The 14,892-nt window shown below is 38.8% G+C and overlaps 1 long non-coding RNA gene across 1 annotated transcript; it reads right to left on the reverse strand.

The window, feature by feature from the left end:
* Positions 1-771: 771 nt before the first annotated feature.
* On the reverse strand, positions 772-3,343 carry LOC118623381. The gene is made up of 3 exons (XR_004958270.1): positions 3,320-3,343; positions 3,033-3,121; positions 772-904 (listed from the first exon to the last, which is right to left on the reverse strand). It is a non-coding gene; the product is annotated as an uncharacterized LOC118623381 (long non-coding RNA).
* Positions 3,344-14,892: the final 11,549 nt, after the last annotated feature.

Consider the following 14,892-nt stretch of genomic DNA (forward strand, 5'->3'; position numbering starts at 1 on the left):
AGTTTACTGTGATTCTAACGTCTCAAAAAAAAATAAGGGTCTACACAGAATGTTTTCCAATGTTTATCTTTTCCTTCAGAGTCAGACACTGGTTGTTTACAGTTTAAATAGTTTACAGTTTAAATAAATCTTTTTTTATTTGACACCTCTGTTTGGGAAGTAGAACAAATCTAAATGTTGCACCTTTTCAGGTAGCACAGTAGAAAAGACTGCTGCTTTGCAGAAAATTATTATCCCAGAGCACCCCCTTATGGCAAAACACACTGAAGAAAGTGCTTCCATGGGAAAAGCCAAAATGTATTTCAAATATTCAATATAAGAAGATAGTTCTTGCTTCTCCACTCTTAAGACCCTGTCTCCATTCTTTATGGAAATTAGAAATCACCTTGGCACTCAAAAGAATAGTCTCAGTTCACTCTATAAGTAGAGTTATTTACTACTTCAAAAATTAATTTGTTTTATGCTAGAACATGGAACCCTACACTTTAGATTCATTCAATCATAGCAAACCTAAACTAACCCAGTTTTTATTTTTCTAACTATTTATTTATTTATTTTGTGGTACATGCCCCTAACGGGAACTGAACCCGGGACTCTCTGGTCCGCAGGCCAACGCTCAACTGCTGAGCCAAACTGGCCAGGGCTAACCGAGTTTTTAAACTCCCAATGAGCCTAATTCCCAGATGGATTTGTTCTACCACCAGCTGGACTTGAAGTATTTTGTGAAGTGTCATTTTTTATTAAACTATTCACATCCACTAACCTCCAAACTCCTCTTGGGTGTAGCTTCATAGCCATTTGTGTTCTGAGCTGTTATTCACTAAATAGGATCCTTGATTCATATTGTTAAGATCACGAATGGCTACAGCTGTAAACATGGTTCTCTGGAGGGCTTTCACTGCAGCTGGAAAGACAAGTGAGATAATAATTTTGACACAAGCAGACAAATGTTTGTAATAATTTATCATGACAGAAAATGTACATATAACTTCTGTTTCCTATTATTTTTAACCCATTATTTAGACTTTTCAAATGTTCTGCATGTATTAAGAATAAATCTCTATGTTCTTGCATTAAACATTAGGAAAAGGCATTCAAATTTAAACCTATGATAGAACTTGGTTTTAGAGTATCTTTAAATGCTAATCCAGAGAATAATATTGATATTGAGTTTTTCTATTCCTTTGGGAAAACGTTTTCATTATTAATCTACAATCTTCACATCCTAAAGGCGAAATATAAATGCCATCATTGCAGGGTTCCAGAAAGATCAGGCCTGACTAAGGAAGCCTGAGCCTTAGAGTTAGATGAGATCTAGGTGTTAAACACGCAACCCAAACCAAGAGGTGCTGACTGAGAAATAGGCTCAGTTACAAGACTAATACCAGGTCAGAGGGGGCAAGGACAGTAGAGAATATTATTAAACAAAAGGCCCAAACCAAATGTTCAAACCAGCTATTTCCCACCATGAGAGTGGGCCAGCTACTGCCAGGGTCCAGGAGTGGACACATGCTGAGAGGTAAGTCCAAGTAAAAGTTCTTTTTTTTTTTTTAACACGTTTTTATTGATTTTTTAAGGGAGAGAGAGAGATAGAAACATCGATGTAAGAGAGCAACATTGATCCGCTGCCTCCTGCATGCCCCGCATTGGGAATCGAGCCGAAACCCAGGCATGTGCCCTAACCAGGAATCAAAGTGGGACCTCTCAGTCCATGGGATGACACTCAATCCACTGAGCCACCCCAGCAGACCAAGTAAAAGTTCTTAAATAATTCCAAGGAGCAAGCTAGGTAACCAAGGTCAGTGTAGGTCCAGTGGGCAGGAAACATGACCTAAAGCCAGAAAAAGAGCCAGGGAGGACCCTGGACAATCACTGTGATTAGAGCTTAGAGCTTGCCTTATTTTGCTTCTTGAGTAGGCCTAGATAAAAGGTACATGGTAAGGGTCAGACAGACAGAGACTGAGAGATTAAAGGACTATTTAGCCCTGAGTTGGAACTTTAAAAATGTTTACTCCCTTCTCTTCCTCCCACCAAAAAAAAAATCCCAACACTCAAACTAGAATTTAAAATACTTAAAATGTGGAATACTTACTCCCTCACTTTGCCTACACTTCAAAGTATTCTCACTGTTAATTATTTAAAAGAGATTTTTTTCCCCTTAAAATCAATCCAGTGGGTTGGTCCTGATCCACTCATCATAACCTTGGTCCTTCTCTACAGTAAAGTTAGTTCCAGGAGCCTCATCCAAATTTACCTCCCTCACCTGTCCCAGCCTTGGCACTGAAGCTGACCATGCTTCAACAAAACTTCAGGACACTAGGTGGCTGCATCACTAATCTAATTTTATTCCTCCACCATCAAGCAATGCTTCTTATTCCAGAATTTCCTGGAAACTGCCAGGAAAGTCCACTAGAGGTCACTTTACAGCCGCATGCAACAGATGGGTAATTTCAGAGCTTCAATTCCCCTACAAAAGGTTATGAAAAATAACAGTGTAGGGTGTTGCTGTTCTAAGTAAATATGATAGCAAACTGAAAATTAATTATGTCTTCCCCATGCCATAATGCACAGAGCTTCCAGAATTTTAAATATATGAGACTTAAAGTGCTTATGGAAATAATGAAAAATTGAGAGGAAATCAGCTTATTGCTTCTCAAAAGCCACACTGGCTACTTATTCCTTCAAACTAGTTCAGACTCCATATACCTCCAGAAGGACACTAGAGCAGGCAGGGTTCCTGATTTGAAGATGGTACATTCAGGGGTATCTGAAGGTCTGTGAAATTGTGTGCATTTTTCTTAGGACAGAAAGTTCCTCAAAGAGGTTTAAGAGATGAGAAAGTTGGAACCACTGAGAAAGAGCCTTTATTTCTTTACTTTTGCTCTTTTTCAGATCTCTTTCTTGAACCAAAGAAAATTCAAGGAGAACATTTGAACTCAGAAACGCCAACTCCAATTATTTCAGCAGTAAGAGATAGGTCACAGAACCGATGTTTGAGCCCCCGTGCTTTAGAATGGGCCTGAATGCCTGACCTGCAAGGCGAGGGAAGCCTCACCATTCACAGCCAAGCTAAATGGTACAGAAGAGACGACAACTGCCGGCAGTTGAACCAGAATGCAGGCTTCGAACAAAAGGGAGATGAATGAGAATGGCTCACCAGGACCTGAAACCGAGGCTCCAGGGACAAATGGGCATCACTGACACAGAAAAGCCCCCAGTGTGATGCAGATTTGTTTGAAGCTGAATGACCAGCTCCTAGAGAAGGAAGTCTCCATAAGCCAGCCCTCCCTCCCCCAAGCCCTGCGTGAGTTCACAGTACCTAGCCTTCTGATGGCAGTTGCCCCGTAGGGATTTAAACTGACCAAAATGGAAAGCTTTGGATGAGCTGGAGACTGTCATCAGTGTGAAGTCTGAGAATTCAGAAAGTTCTTAAGTGTGGACAGGTAAGGCTGAAAGGAAAGAGAATTTGGTGAACTGCGATTTATTTCTGTTCCTTTAGGGATTGAAGGTTGGGGCTTTGATGTGTACTTAAACCATCTCCAGGGAATATGGAGTTTAGAATGTATTAAAAAATAAAGGCCTTTGTCTGTGACCATTATTTCCAACCTTTTCCATCTATCAATTAAATTTGACTAATTAACATCTAGTAAAAATCCTGTCCGTTTGAAGATGGTGCTAGGTATCTTTGTACTCTTCCTAATCTTTTGGGGAAATGACCTTATTCTCTCCTTTGAGCACTGGGCTCCATCAGAACTGGTCAGGCTAAGGAAAGAATTGGGTTTTATATTGTGTCTTAAAAGCAAACAAACTGGAAATCCTAGAGTGGTGTCATTTCAAACTAGAGGCATAGTTCAGTTTTGCCATAAATATAGTCCTAAAGATACTAATAAGTTCTTTTTAAATTAAAAAATTAAACAGCCACCACTGTCTGCCAGCATGTGGGAAAAATGAGCTAAATTTATACTTTCAAGCCAATAACATCCAGCATACTACACAAATAAGTAGAAACAAAAGCGAGAGACTGTGAGACTGATTCCAGGTTCAAAACCTGTTCTGTGACCTCAAACAGCCACTTGATCCAACTTTTAGGGTGTTACATACAGTGAAAAGTGCAAGAATTTATAAGGTCCAGGCATTTATCCCTTGGGAACTCTAAGGGTTCTAAATGCCAGTGTAGCCACTTTATAGTTGGGTGATTTTTTTGTTTTGTTTTGTTTTTTATCCTCACCTGAGGATATTTTTTCCATTTTTTGTTCAGATAGAGTGGGAGGGAGAAAGAGAGAGAAACATCAATGTAAAAGGGACACATCGAGTGGCTGCCACCCACACAACCCCAACTGGGCCGGGGACAAACTGCAACCGAGGTACATGCCCTTAGCAGGATCCGAACCCAGGTCTCTCTGGACCGCAGGCTGACGCTCTAACTGCTGAGCCAAACTGGCCAGGGCTAGTTGGGTGATTTCTGAAGTTATTTAATCTCAGTTTCCTCCACTGTAAAATGGGAATAATAAGATCTACCTTGTGGACATACAAATGGCCAACAGACATGTGAAGAAATTCTCAAGTCACTAATCATCAGAGAGATGCAAATTAAAACGACTATGAGGTATCACCTCACACCTGTCAGAATGGCTGCCATCAACAAATCATCAAACAACAAGTGTTGGCGAGGGTGTGGAGAAAAGGGGACTCTAGTACACTGCTGGTGGGAATGCAGACTGGTGTAGCCACTGTGGAAAACAGTATGGTGTTACCTCAAAAAGTTAAAAATTGAACTGCCATTTGACCCAGTGATCCCACTTCTAGGAATATATCCTAAGAAACCTGAAACACCAATCAGAAAAAATATATGTACCCCCCATGTTGATAGCAGCACTATTTACAATAGCTAAGATCTGGACACAGCCCAAGCGTCCATCAGTAGATGAATGGATAAAAAAGTTTGGTATGTATATACAATGGAGTACTATATAGCTGTAAGAAAGAAAGATCTCTTATCTTTTGAGATGGCATGGAAGGACCTGGAGAGTATTATGCTAAGTGAAACATACCAAGCAGAGAAAGACAAGTATCATAATCTCACTTATTTGTGGAATATAATAAATAAATTGATGAACAAAACTGACCCAGAGACATACAGGTGGGATACAGACTGATAAGCCTCAGAGGAGGGGGGTTAGGGGGGAAGAGATAAACCACAGAACTTATATGCATGTATGCATGACCAATGGACATAGACAACAAAGCTAGGATGGGGCAGGGGAGATGGGGAGGAGGGTGTCAATGGGGGAGAAAGGAGAAACATCTGTAACAAAAGCAAATTAATAAAAAAATTTAAAAAAAAAAGATCTACCTTGTAAGGATTAGGGATTTAGGGGTGTGTGTGTGTGTGTGTGTGTGTGCAAACTAACCCATTCTCACTCTCAGATGACAGGATAAGACAAAACACAATGCACTATACAGAAAGCACTTTAAAAAAATAAAATGATATAAAGAACAGTAATTAATAAATCCATAATAATGATATAAAGCATATTGAGGACTCGCTTCTGCCATCATGCTCAACAGACTAAGACTTGTCTCAGACCTATTGAAATTGTTCTTTCAGTCACTATAGGGTCAATAAAAAAGCTACCAGGAGAATAATTCCCACTCAACATCAGGACAAGTTACCAACGGTGGTTCTAAAACAGAAGGTCTGCTTCCTGAAGCTGTGAGTTCCTTGTTACTAGTGGTAGGATGGTAGGCCAGGGGAAGAAGATGGGAGGGGGGTAAAAAGGGGACTCAAGGATGTCCAGATTAACTAGTGGCCCAGGCTTTTTAAGATCTCTTCCAAACCTAAAAATTCTATGCTGAAGAGTTACAGAAGAAGATATTACAAAACTACACTCTTGACCTAGATTACTATTCTTGCTCAACTTCCCGGTAAGTGTCTTTCCTACACTGATTGCACTAACTGAAGAGAAAAAAAGGTCCCACGTTCCCTATTTCTTTGCAATTATTCCCATAAACAATCACAGGAGCTAGAAAACTAGCTAAAGAAGACAGTGGCTTAAAAAGCAAAAACTACATTAATGACATAAGAAAGAATTTTTGTTTTTGTTTTTTTGGTATGTGCCCCTAGCGGGAACTGAACCCAGGACTCTCTGGTCCACAGGGCAATGCTCCAACCACTGAGCTAAACCAGCCAGGGCAGAAAGAATTTTGTAACAGGACTCAGACTGCTTGGTCAAAAACAAACCTTTAAGTGTATATTTGCATTCAACCACCAGTTTATACTCTTTATGAGGTACTTGCCTAATCGTAAGAATTCTAAGAGAAGCAAAAATATTTCTTATCGAAGCATGAAGGCCTATTTACATTAAGTTTTTAAAAAGTTAAAATAAACCAGCCCTGGCCGGCTAGACTCAGCGGTTAGAGCGTCGGCCTGCGGTCCGGAGAGACCCGGGTTCTGTTCCCGCTAAGGGCACGTACCTCAGTTGCAGTTTGTCCCCAGCCCTGGTTGGGTCATGTGGGTGGCAACCACTCGATGTGTCCCTTTCACATTGATGTTTCTCTTTCTCTCTCTCCCTCTCACTCTATCTGAACAAAAAATGGAAAAAAATGTCCTCGGGTGAGGATATATATAAAAAAAAAGTTAAAATAAACCAGAAGACACCACACCTAAAGTAGAGCCAAGGCAGTTGTCTTCATGTGCGCACAGACCAGGGCATTGTCCCATCGTGGAAACATGCATATAAACCTCTGCGGTCACACTTCCTAGATTCAGGTCCTGGTGTTGCTACCTGTTAGCTACATGACCTAAAATAAGTAACTGGATCTCTGTACCACAGTCTCTTCATCTCTAAATGGAAATAATTTCATGAGCTTAGTGTGATGATTAAATGACAAAATACTTATAAAGCTGCTTGCACAGTCCCCAGGCATGTGAGTGAGTGCTCAGGAAATAATAACCGTTAACACACTGCCTCACTCCCTCAAGATGGGTGACAGATTTTAAATGTAGACCTTTTGAAGTATCATTAAATGAAATTTTTATTATGAAAATAACATATGCTTATTGTAAAATATGGAAATGACTACAAGGAGTTAAAAAAAAAAAAAAAAACATTAATCACCCCTAATGCTAGATTAGAGAAAGGGATATTTAATTATTTGGTATACTTCCAAATATTTTTCCTTGCATATTTTTACCTAGTTGGGGATCATATGTAGTTTGGTAGAATGAAGACTAGTGTGGACTGAGACTATTGCACTTCCTTTCAAGGTGAGCTATTCCCACGGATACTACCTTGAAAACCATATTTTCCTCTTTCTATTCTTCATTATCCTGTTTCTTCAGGAGTTTATTATCTACCTAGGAAGGACATATCCCTGTGATCCCTGGCTTCTTAATGTGAATTTGCTCACTTTCAAAATTATATCTCTTTCCCTAAGCCCCTCAGGAGGTGCCCTCTCCTCACACAGTCCACAGTCTCTCTTCTGCCTTTCTCGCCAACACCCAAGCTCCAGCGCTCCGGACTCAGTGAGGCTCCAAGCCTGGCCCTTCAGAATTCCTTCCAGGATTGTTATGGGGCATGATGTTCACAGATGAAGCTTCTCCCCACAACAGTTGCCTTCCACGATTTTTAACTGTACAAATCACATAAAGCTTCACAGATATAATTCTCTGTTTTGTCCTTATATTGAACAGATGACAAATGAAACTTTAATCTGAATAGTCAAGAAATTGCTCCCTACTCTATAATCAGGTGCAGTGGTGTCAGAGTTAGAAATCATCAACTGCTATAAGGATAGAAATGCTATTTACTTAAATGAGAAAATAATAGAGCAGATTTAAAAAATTTGAAGAATTTGAGCTCAGTTTTGCAAATTTTAAGTTTAACAGAGTCAATATCCAAGTGGAGATGTTGAATAGGCAGATATGTGAGTCAGAAGTGAAGGGAAGAAATCTGGGTTGGAGATAAAATTTGGGGATTGTCTTCATTTAGATGGCATCTAAAACCATGAGCATAGATGAAGTCACCAAGAGAATAAGAAAGAGATACGAACAAAGAAATGAACCCTGGTAAATGAGCCCAATGGAAAAGGGGAAAAGAGAAGGATTCCGCAAACAAGCCTGAGAAGGAACAACCAGTGAAGGAGGAGAAAGACCAGAAGAATGTGGTATTATTGGGAGGCAAAGGGAAGAAAGTATCTTCAGGAAGAGGAAGCCATCAACTGTGTTGATGTCGCTAATGAAAAACTATAAGAAACAACCACTAGAGTTAACTATGTGGAAATTGCTGTTACCAGGAAGCTCTACAAGAGCTGCTTCTATAGAATGATGGAGATGAAAGTGACTGGGATACATTTAAAAGAGAATGGGAAGAAAAAAATTAAACAGAGAAAGTATAGAACGTTTTCAAGGACATTTGCTATTAAGAGAACAGAGGGGTAAGACACTGGTTGCAGGCATTCAGAGAAGGTATTAAGATTGGAGAAATGACATTTTCTATGCTACTAGTAATAATCCAGTAGAGAGGAAAATTGATGATGTAGGGGGTGTAAGGAGGACTACAATATACTTGAGTAGATGAGCTAGTAGGCAATCTCATTCACAAGCCAAGGCAGAGAAAAATGACTTACCCATGACTACACAAGTAATAAATGACAGAGTCTAGATTTGAACTCAAGCCCCATAGTAGGCATTCTTTCTACTACACCATGTTGGAGGCCTTGGTGTCACCCATTATAGCGTGTTTGGGATACAGTCATCAACTTCTGCCTAATTACATTATTTTAGAGCACATCTGATTTCATAGATGATTCATTTCAACATATTGATTATCTAATGTGTCAGTCAGCAGGCTGGTGGGGATAGAAAGAAGAAAATAAAGGTAAATGATATAGTACTTTCTCTAAGGAAATGTACAATCCAGTGAGGCTTAAACAAATAACAAAATGAAATCAGTGTGCTCCTGCATTATCCTAGTAATGAAAGGGTTTCCTTACATTGAGGCATACTCTACCTATAAGCAACTTCCCCCAATTTGTTTCTAATCTCTCCAGAAACAATGACTAGATCTTTTCTTTAAGGAATGAGTCACCAGTTCTTTCCCACTGGTAGAAATCTATTCCAACTGTGATTGGGAATAAACAATAGATCACAAGCCCATAAGCATATATATAGAGTAAAAGTAACAAAATCACCAATGTGAACTTATTTTATGTCTTTATTTTCAATCCCACCTCTTAGTATGAAAGACAATTCCTACTTATGTCTTAAAATGCAGTAGTGGGAGTATTGCAGGGTTTCACAATATAGAGACAGTTTATATTCCAAAAATACTCAAACTTCTTCAATTCTCTTAAATGTACATTAAATATTTCAGAAGAATAATGTTTTCCGAGTATAAAAACGTGTTTTATTCCATAGCAAAGTGCATTATGTTTGTAATTATTAGATGCTTCTTCAGGTTATTATGATACCTTTTCAATTCTTTTCATTAAAACAGATATAGAACTAAGGGTTAGGAATAAAAAGAGCAGCAAGACCTGGCTGGGTAGCCCAATTGGTTGGAGCATCATCCCAATGTGCCAGGGTTGAGGGTTTGATCCCCAGTCAGGTCACATACAGGAATCAACTGGTGAGTGCATAGATGAGTGGAAAAACAAATCAATGTTCTCTCTCTCTCTCTCTCTCTCAAATGAATAAATAAATAAATAAATAAATTTTTAAAAGAGCAATGAGTTTTCAATAACTAAGAGATTCCTTTATTTAGTCATAGCTATCACAGGATTTATAGGGAAGTCTGCCTGGACACATGGTTTAAAGGACCAGTGAAATTTGAGTATGCAATGAGAAGCAAAGAAGCACTCCATTTCTACTTTATAAGCATTAATTAATGAGTTAATTAATCAAATAACATTAATCAAATGCCAGTTTGTCAGACAGGCAATATTACCTGCCCCCCTTCCTGCTTTAGGCTGCAAATGAGGTAACTGAGTTTAGACATTTTAAATGATCTGCCTAAGATCACACAGTAAACTTCATTGCTGTGATTTAACATCAGTTGTGTTTGGTTCTAAAGTCCAGGGTTAGTAAAGCTCCCTCAGCTGTCTTTGGCAGTCTAGAACTGAATCCAGACAAGTGGTGTTAAAGGGGATTGTAAGTCCACATGTCTGATTTTGAGGTTATTAGTATGGCACCATGGGCCATGTTCATCACCTTCATCATTACAAACAAGGGATAGATTAGAGATAGTGAAGACATCATTATTGCCTTCAAGGAGCTATTGTGATGATAGGTAAGACTGACCATACAATTTGGTAAGTAATATAATAATGAAAAAAGATCAGTGACTTGGTTGAAGCTAAAAGACATATAGCTCTACAGCCCTGCTTCTGACAGTAATTTGTTTAGACAAGTCATTTAACTAATACAAGCTTCAGTTTCTTCCTCTATAAAAGATAGGGGTATGAATAAATAATTTTCTTTTTAAATGAAGGGTTATGACACACTATTTCGTCTGATTTAGGCAGTCAGGTTTAAATTTTTTTTTTCACAAGTAGATAAGTTGAAGGGGGAAGATTTTAATAACTATTCCTCAAAAGAAATCATTTTGATGGTATTTATAAAGTACACTGTAAAAGAAGAATGGTATCTATAAAGTACACATACTGTAAAGAACAACAGCTGGGCCCTGGCCAGTTTGGCTCAGCGGTTAGAGCGTCCACCTGCGGTCCGGAGAGACCCGGGTTTGGTTCCCGCTAAGGGCATGTACCTCAGTTGCAGTTTGTCCCCGGTCCTGGTTGGTCGTGCGGGTGGCAGCCACTCGATGTGTCCCTTTCACATCGATGTTTCCCTCTCTCTCCCTCCCACACTGTCTGTACAAAAAATGGAAAAATGTCCTCGGATGAGGATTCAAAAAAAAAAAAAAGAACAACAGCTGGTTATAAGACTTGTTTTCCAATCCCAGGCCTGATGATTGCTGTGTGGCTTCAGACAAGTCAGTTAACTTAAAACCTTAATTTCTTCAGCCTTATAACTCTAAGTATGAAGAAAAAGAATAAATATGAAAATCCTTTGAGAGGTGTAAAATGCTCTGCATAATTCCTACTTTGCCCATTCTCTATTTTTTTCTTTATTGATTTTATAAAGAGAGGAAGAGAGAGGGAGAAGGAGAGAGAGATAGAAACATTGATGAGAGAGAACATTGTTTGGCTGCCTCCTGCATACCCCCCCAATGGGGATCGGGCCCACAACCTGGGCATGTGCCCTGACCGGGAATCAAACTGGTGACCTCTTGGTGCATGGGTAGACGCTCAACCAGTGAGCCACACCAGCTGGGCTCCCCATTCTATTTATATTAAAATGATGTCCTTAGTATATCTGGGATAACTCATAATTCTCTCTTCCCTTCATCAGACTTGTTAATCAAATGATTGAAGGGATTTGGGCAGATAGGTAAAAGATTTAGTGACAAAACCTGCTAAGGGAATAAAGCCAAATGCCTCTGAAAAAGGTAAAAGGTATGTTAAATGAGAAAAATCTGGGACTATACATTTAATGTGTTTGTAAAATGGATACTGTGTCTTTATTATTTTTCAGATCTGTTAGTTAAAAAACAAAAGTATGGTGTAATATACTTGAGAAGTTTAATATTACATTAATTAAAGCTGACAACCATAGCTGGCGTGGGGGGGATGGGGAGGAGGGTGACAATAGGGGAAAAAGGAGAAACATCTATAACAAAAACAAATTAATAAAAAATAATTTTTAAAAAAGCTGACAACCATGAAAATCATTTATTTTTGTATTTAAATCATTAATTTCAGATGTAATCTAAAACACTCAACTCCCAATTGTTAACACTGACATGCCCACAAAAACCTTAAGGAAATCTTTTTGTAGCTAGATTACACTGTTGTTATGCATTTACTTGAGAAAAAAAAAAATGTAACTAATATATATAACTAAATTTTACTGTATCACTACCATGGCCTCAACAAAATCTACTCAGTCAAAACTTAAAGTAAACTATATATCTTAATTTATAATCTTAATTTAAAATATGTTGTGGGGGTGGGAGTGGGGTGGAGGGGGTCAATGGGGGATCAAGGGGGAATATATGTAATACTTTCAACAATAACGATGAAAAATAAAAATAAAATCTATGTTGTCATCCATTGAATTCTGATAACTATACTTTGCGACTTACTGTATGTAGTTAAAGCATTGTCTAGCCTAACTGAATCCAAAATTGCATTTATTGCCCTGGCTGGTTTTGCTCAGTGGTTAGAGTGTCGGCCTGCAGTCCAGAGAGGCCCGAGTTCGGTTCTCACTAAGGGCACGTACCTCGGTTGCAGTTTGTCCCCAGCCCTGGTTGGTCGTAAGGATGGCAGCCACTTGATGTGTCCCTTTCACGTTGATGTTTTTCTCTCTCTCTCTCTCTCTCTCTCTCTTCCTCTCTCTCCCTCCCACTCTGTCTGAACAAAAAAACAGAAAAATGTCCTCAGGTGAGAATTTTTTAAAAATTACATTTATTCCCATTCCTACAGAAGCCAGTTAACTTCAAAAGAAGAAGATATCAGTGACTCATCATAACTTGTCTTGTCTTGGTGACCTTCTCCAGTCTTGGTGAAATTGATTCAACGGGGGATAGACAAAATTGTGGATGGACAGCCTGGACAGAAAACTACTTGAAGTACCATTTCACAGATGAAGTCCAGCCCTGGCCGGTTTGGCTCAGCAGTAGTGTGTGGGCCCTCGGACCAATGAGTTACAGGTTCAATTCAGGCCAAGGGCATTATCTCTGTTGTGGTTCGTCCCTGGCCCTGGTTGGGGTCATGTAAGAGGCAACCAGTCAATGTGTCCCTCTCACATCGATGTTTCTCTCTCTCTCCCTCCCACTCTATCTGAAGATAAATAGAAAAATATCCTCAGATGAAGATTAAAAACAAAAAAAAACAAATGAAGCCCAGTAAACCCACAAACTATAGATAAATAAAATAAAATAAATAAGCTCTGCTTCATCTAAATATAGGCAATAGAGCATGCTATGATCCAGCTGGGAAAAGGTCTTCCTTTCCATTGCTAAATCTAACACTTGCCAAAGCAGATTTTGTTCTGATGTCTGAATTTGAGCAAGTTGATTAAATTCTGAACATGTTTTCTCCTCAACTGTAAAATGAGGATAATAATACCAACTTCCTTAGGATAGTTGTGATAAACACAGTAAGCAGTGAATACAAGCTAACTACCAAGTAAAAGCAGTAATAGCATTAGCAGGAGCAGCATCAGCCATACTCTCATTTTGTCCTAGCGCATAGGAGATCATGTATAGTTCTTAGAATAAAAACTAAGCCAGAATTTTAAGAAAGAAAGAGTGATCAGCTTTAGCAAATGGTGAAGGGAGATCAAAGACTTCAATTTAACAATAAAGGAATTGTTAGTTACTTTGTTTTGATAATATGTTCAAAGCAGTAAGGCAGGGGAAACCTGATGGTAGATGGCAAAGAAAAAAAAACAAATGAAAATAAAGATGGCAGGTATAAACCAGGGGTTTTCAACATTTTGTATCTGCCAATCACCAGTTATGATGATTGATGATTTTTTTAAAAATTGGAGAAGGACTTATGTTTCTAAGTTTCAGGATTTACAACAATACTACTACTGAGACCATCTTGTTGCCATGGTTCTAACAAACACAAAAGACGTTCCATTAGTGGTTGACAATATATAAAACTATTGAGGATATGGGTCACTATAATGATTTCTACAAAATACACTGATGATGAATTAAAAACTGGTAAGTTGCCTGGCCAGTGTGGCTCAGTGGATTGAACATCACCCCATGCACCAAAAGGTCCCCAGGGGTTTCGGCTCCATCCCCAGGGGGGAGTGTGCAGGAGGTAACCAGTTGAGATGTTTCTATCTCCCTCTCCCTCTCCCTTCCTCTTTCTCTAAAATCAAGAAAAACATATGAAAAAATTGGTAACTAAAGTGGGTAAGGGGAGTCAAGCCATATCTCAAAGTTGATGCGTAGATTGAAAGATAATTAATATTTAGTGATTGTGATGAAACATGGTTTCATGCCAACTAGATTATTTCTATGCCATTGAGATCTACGAATACAAGCTTCTCATTGGTGATGTAAAGGAGAAGAGAAGTGGTTGAGACAGGAAGCAATAGGTGAAGCAATTTCTTTCAAGATGTAGAAAACTGCAGAGAGTAAGAGGCCAGTGAAAAAAGAAAGGAACGGAGATATGGATAAGAAAGCCTAGCAATAAAGTACCCACACAAGATAGGATAAAATTCAATAATAGCATCTAACGTTTATTGGGAACTATTATCATTTATACATTTGTTAGCTCGCTTACAAAAAAGCAGCTAATAGTTACACTGCAACTTATATCTGATTTTTACTGGTATCCATGTAAGTTGTAAATTAAGTAGAAATGTCATTTATCCCCCTTTTTGGTCTTAAAATTTACCTTGAATTCATGTAGTGCTTCATAGCCTACAAAAGCTTTCACATAATTCTCACAACAACATGAATCTGCAGCTAATTAGAATAAACGTATCTAATTCATCAATTTGCAATAAGATATTAGATCTGATAAGAATTTAACAAATTAGCCTCCCAAATTTGCATTTTAACCTCCTCAGGGTCCTTAAATTGTTTAATAATATGGGCATTTCTGACCCTCAAAAATGAGCCAAGAAAGTTTGGTCTTTCCTGGCATCCCATCAAATCAACATAGTAAGGCACTTTGTTAAGACCTATAAAGCTTTCTTGTAAGGCCCTGGCCGGTTTGGCTCAGCGGTTAGAGCATCCGCCTGCGGTCCGGAGAGACCCAGGTTCGGTTCCCGCTAAGGGCACGTACCTCGGTTGCAGTTTGTCCCTG

This window comes from Molossus molossus, unplaced genomic scaffold (assembly GCF_014108415.1).
Source record: "Molossus molossus isolate mMolMol1 unplaced genomic scaffold, mMolMol1.p scaffold_m16_p_10, whole genome shotgun sequence".
NCBI lineage: Eukaryota > Metazoa > Chordata > Mammalia > Chiroptera > Molossidae > Molossus > Molossus molossus.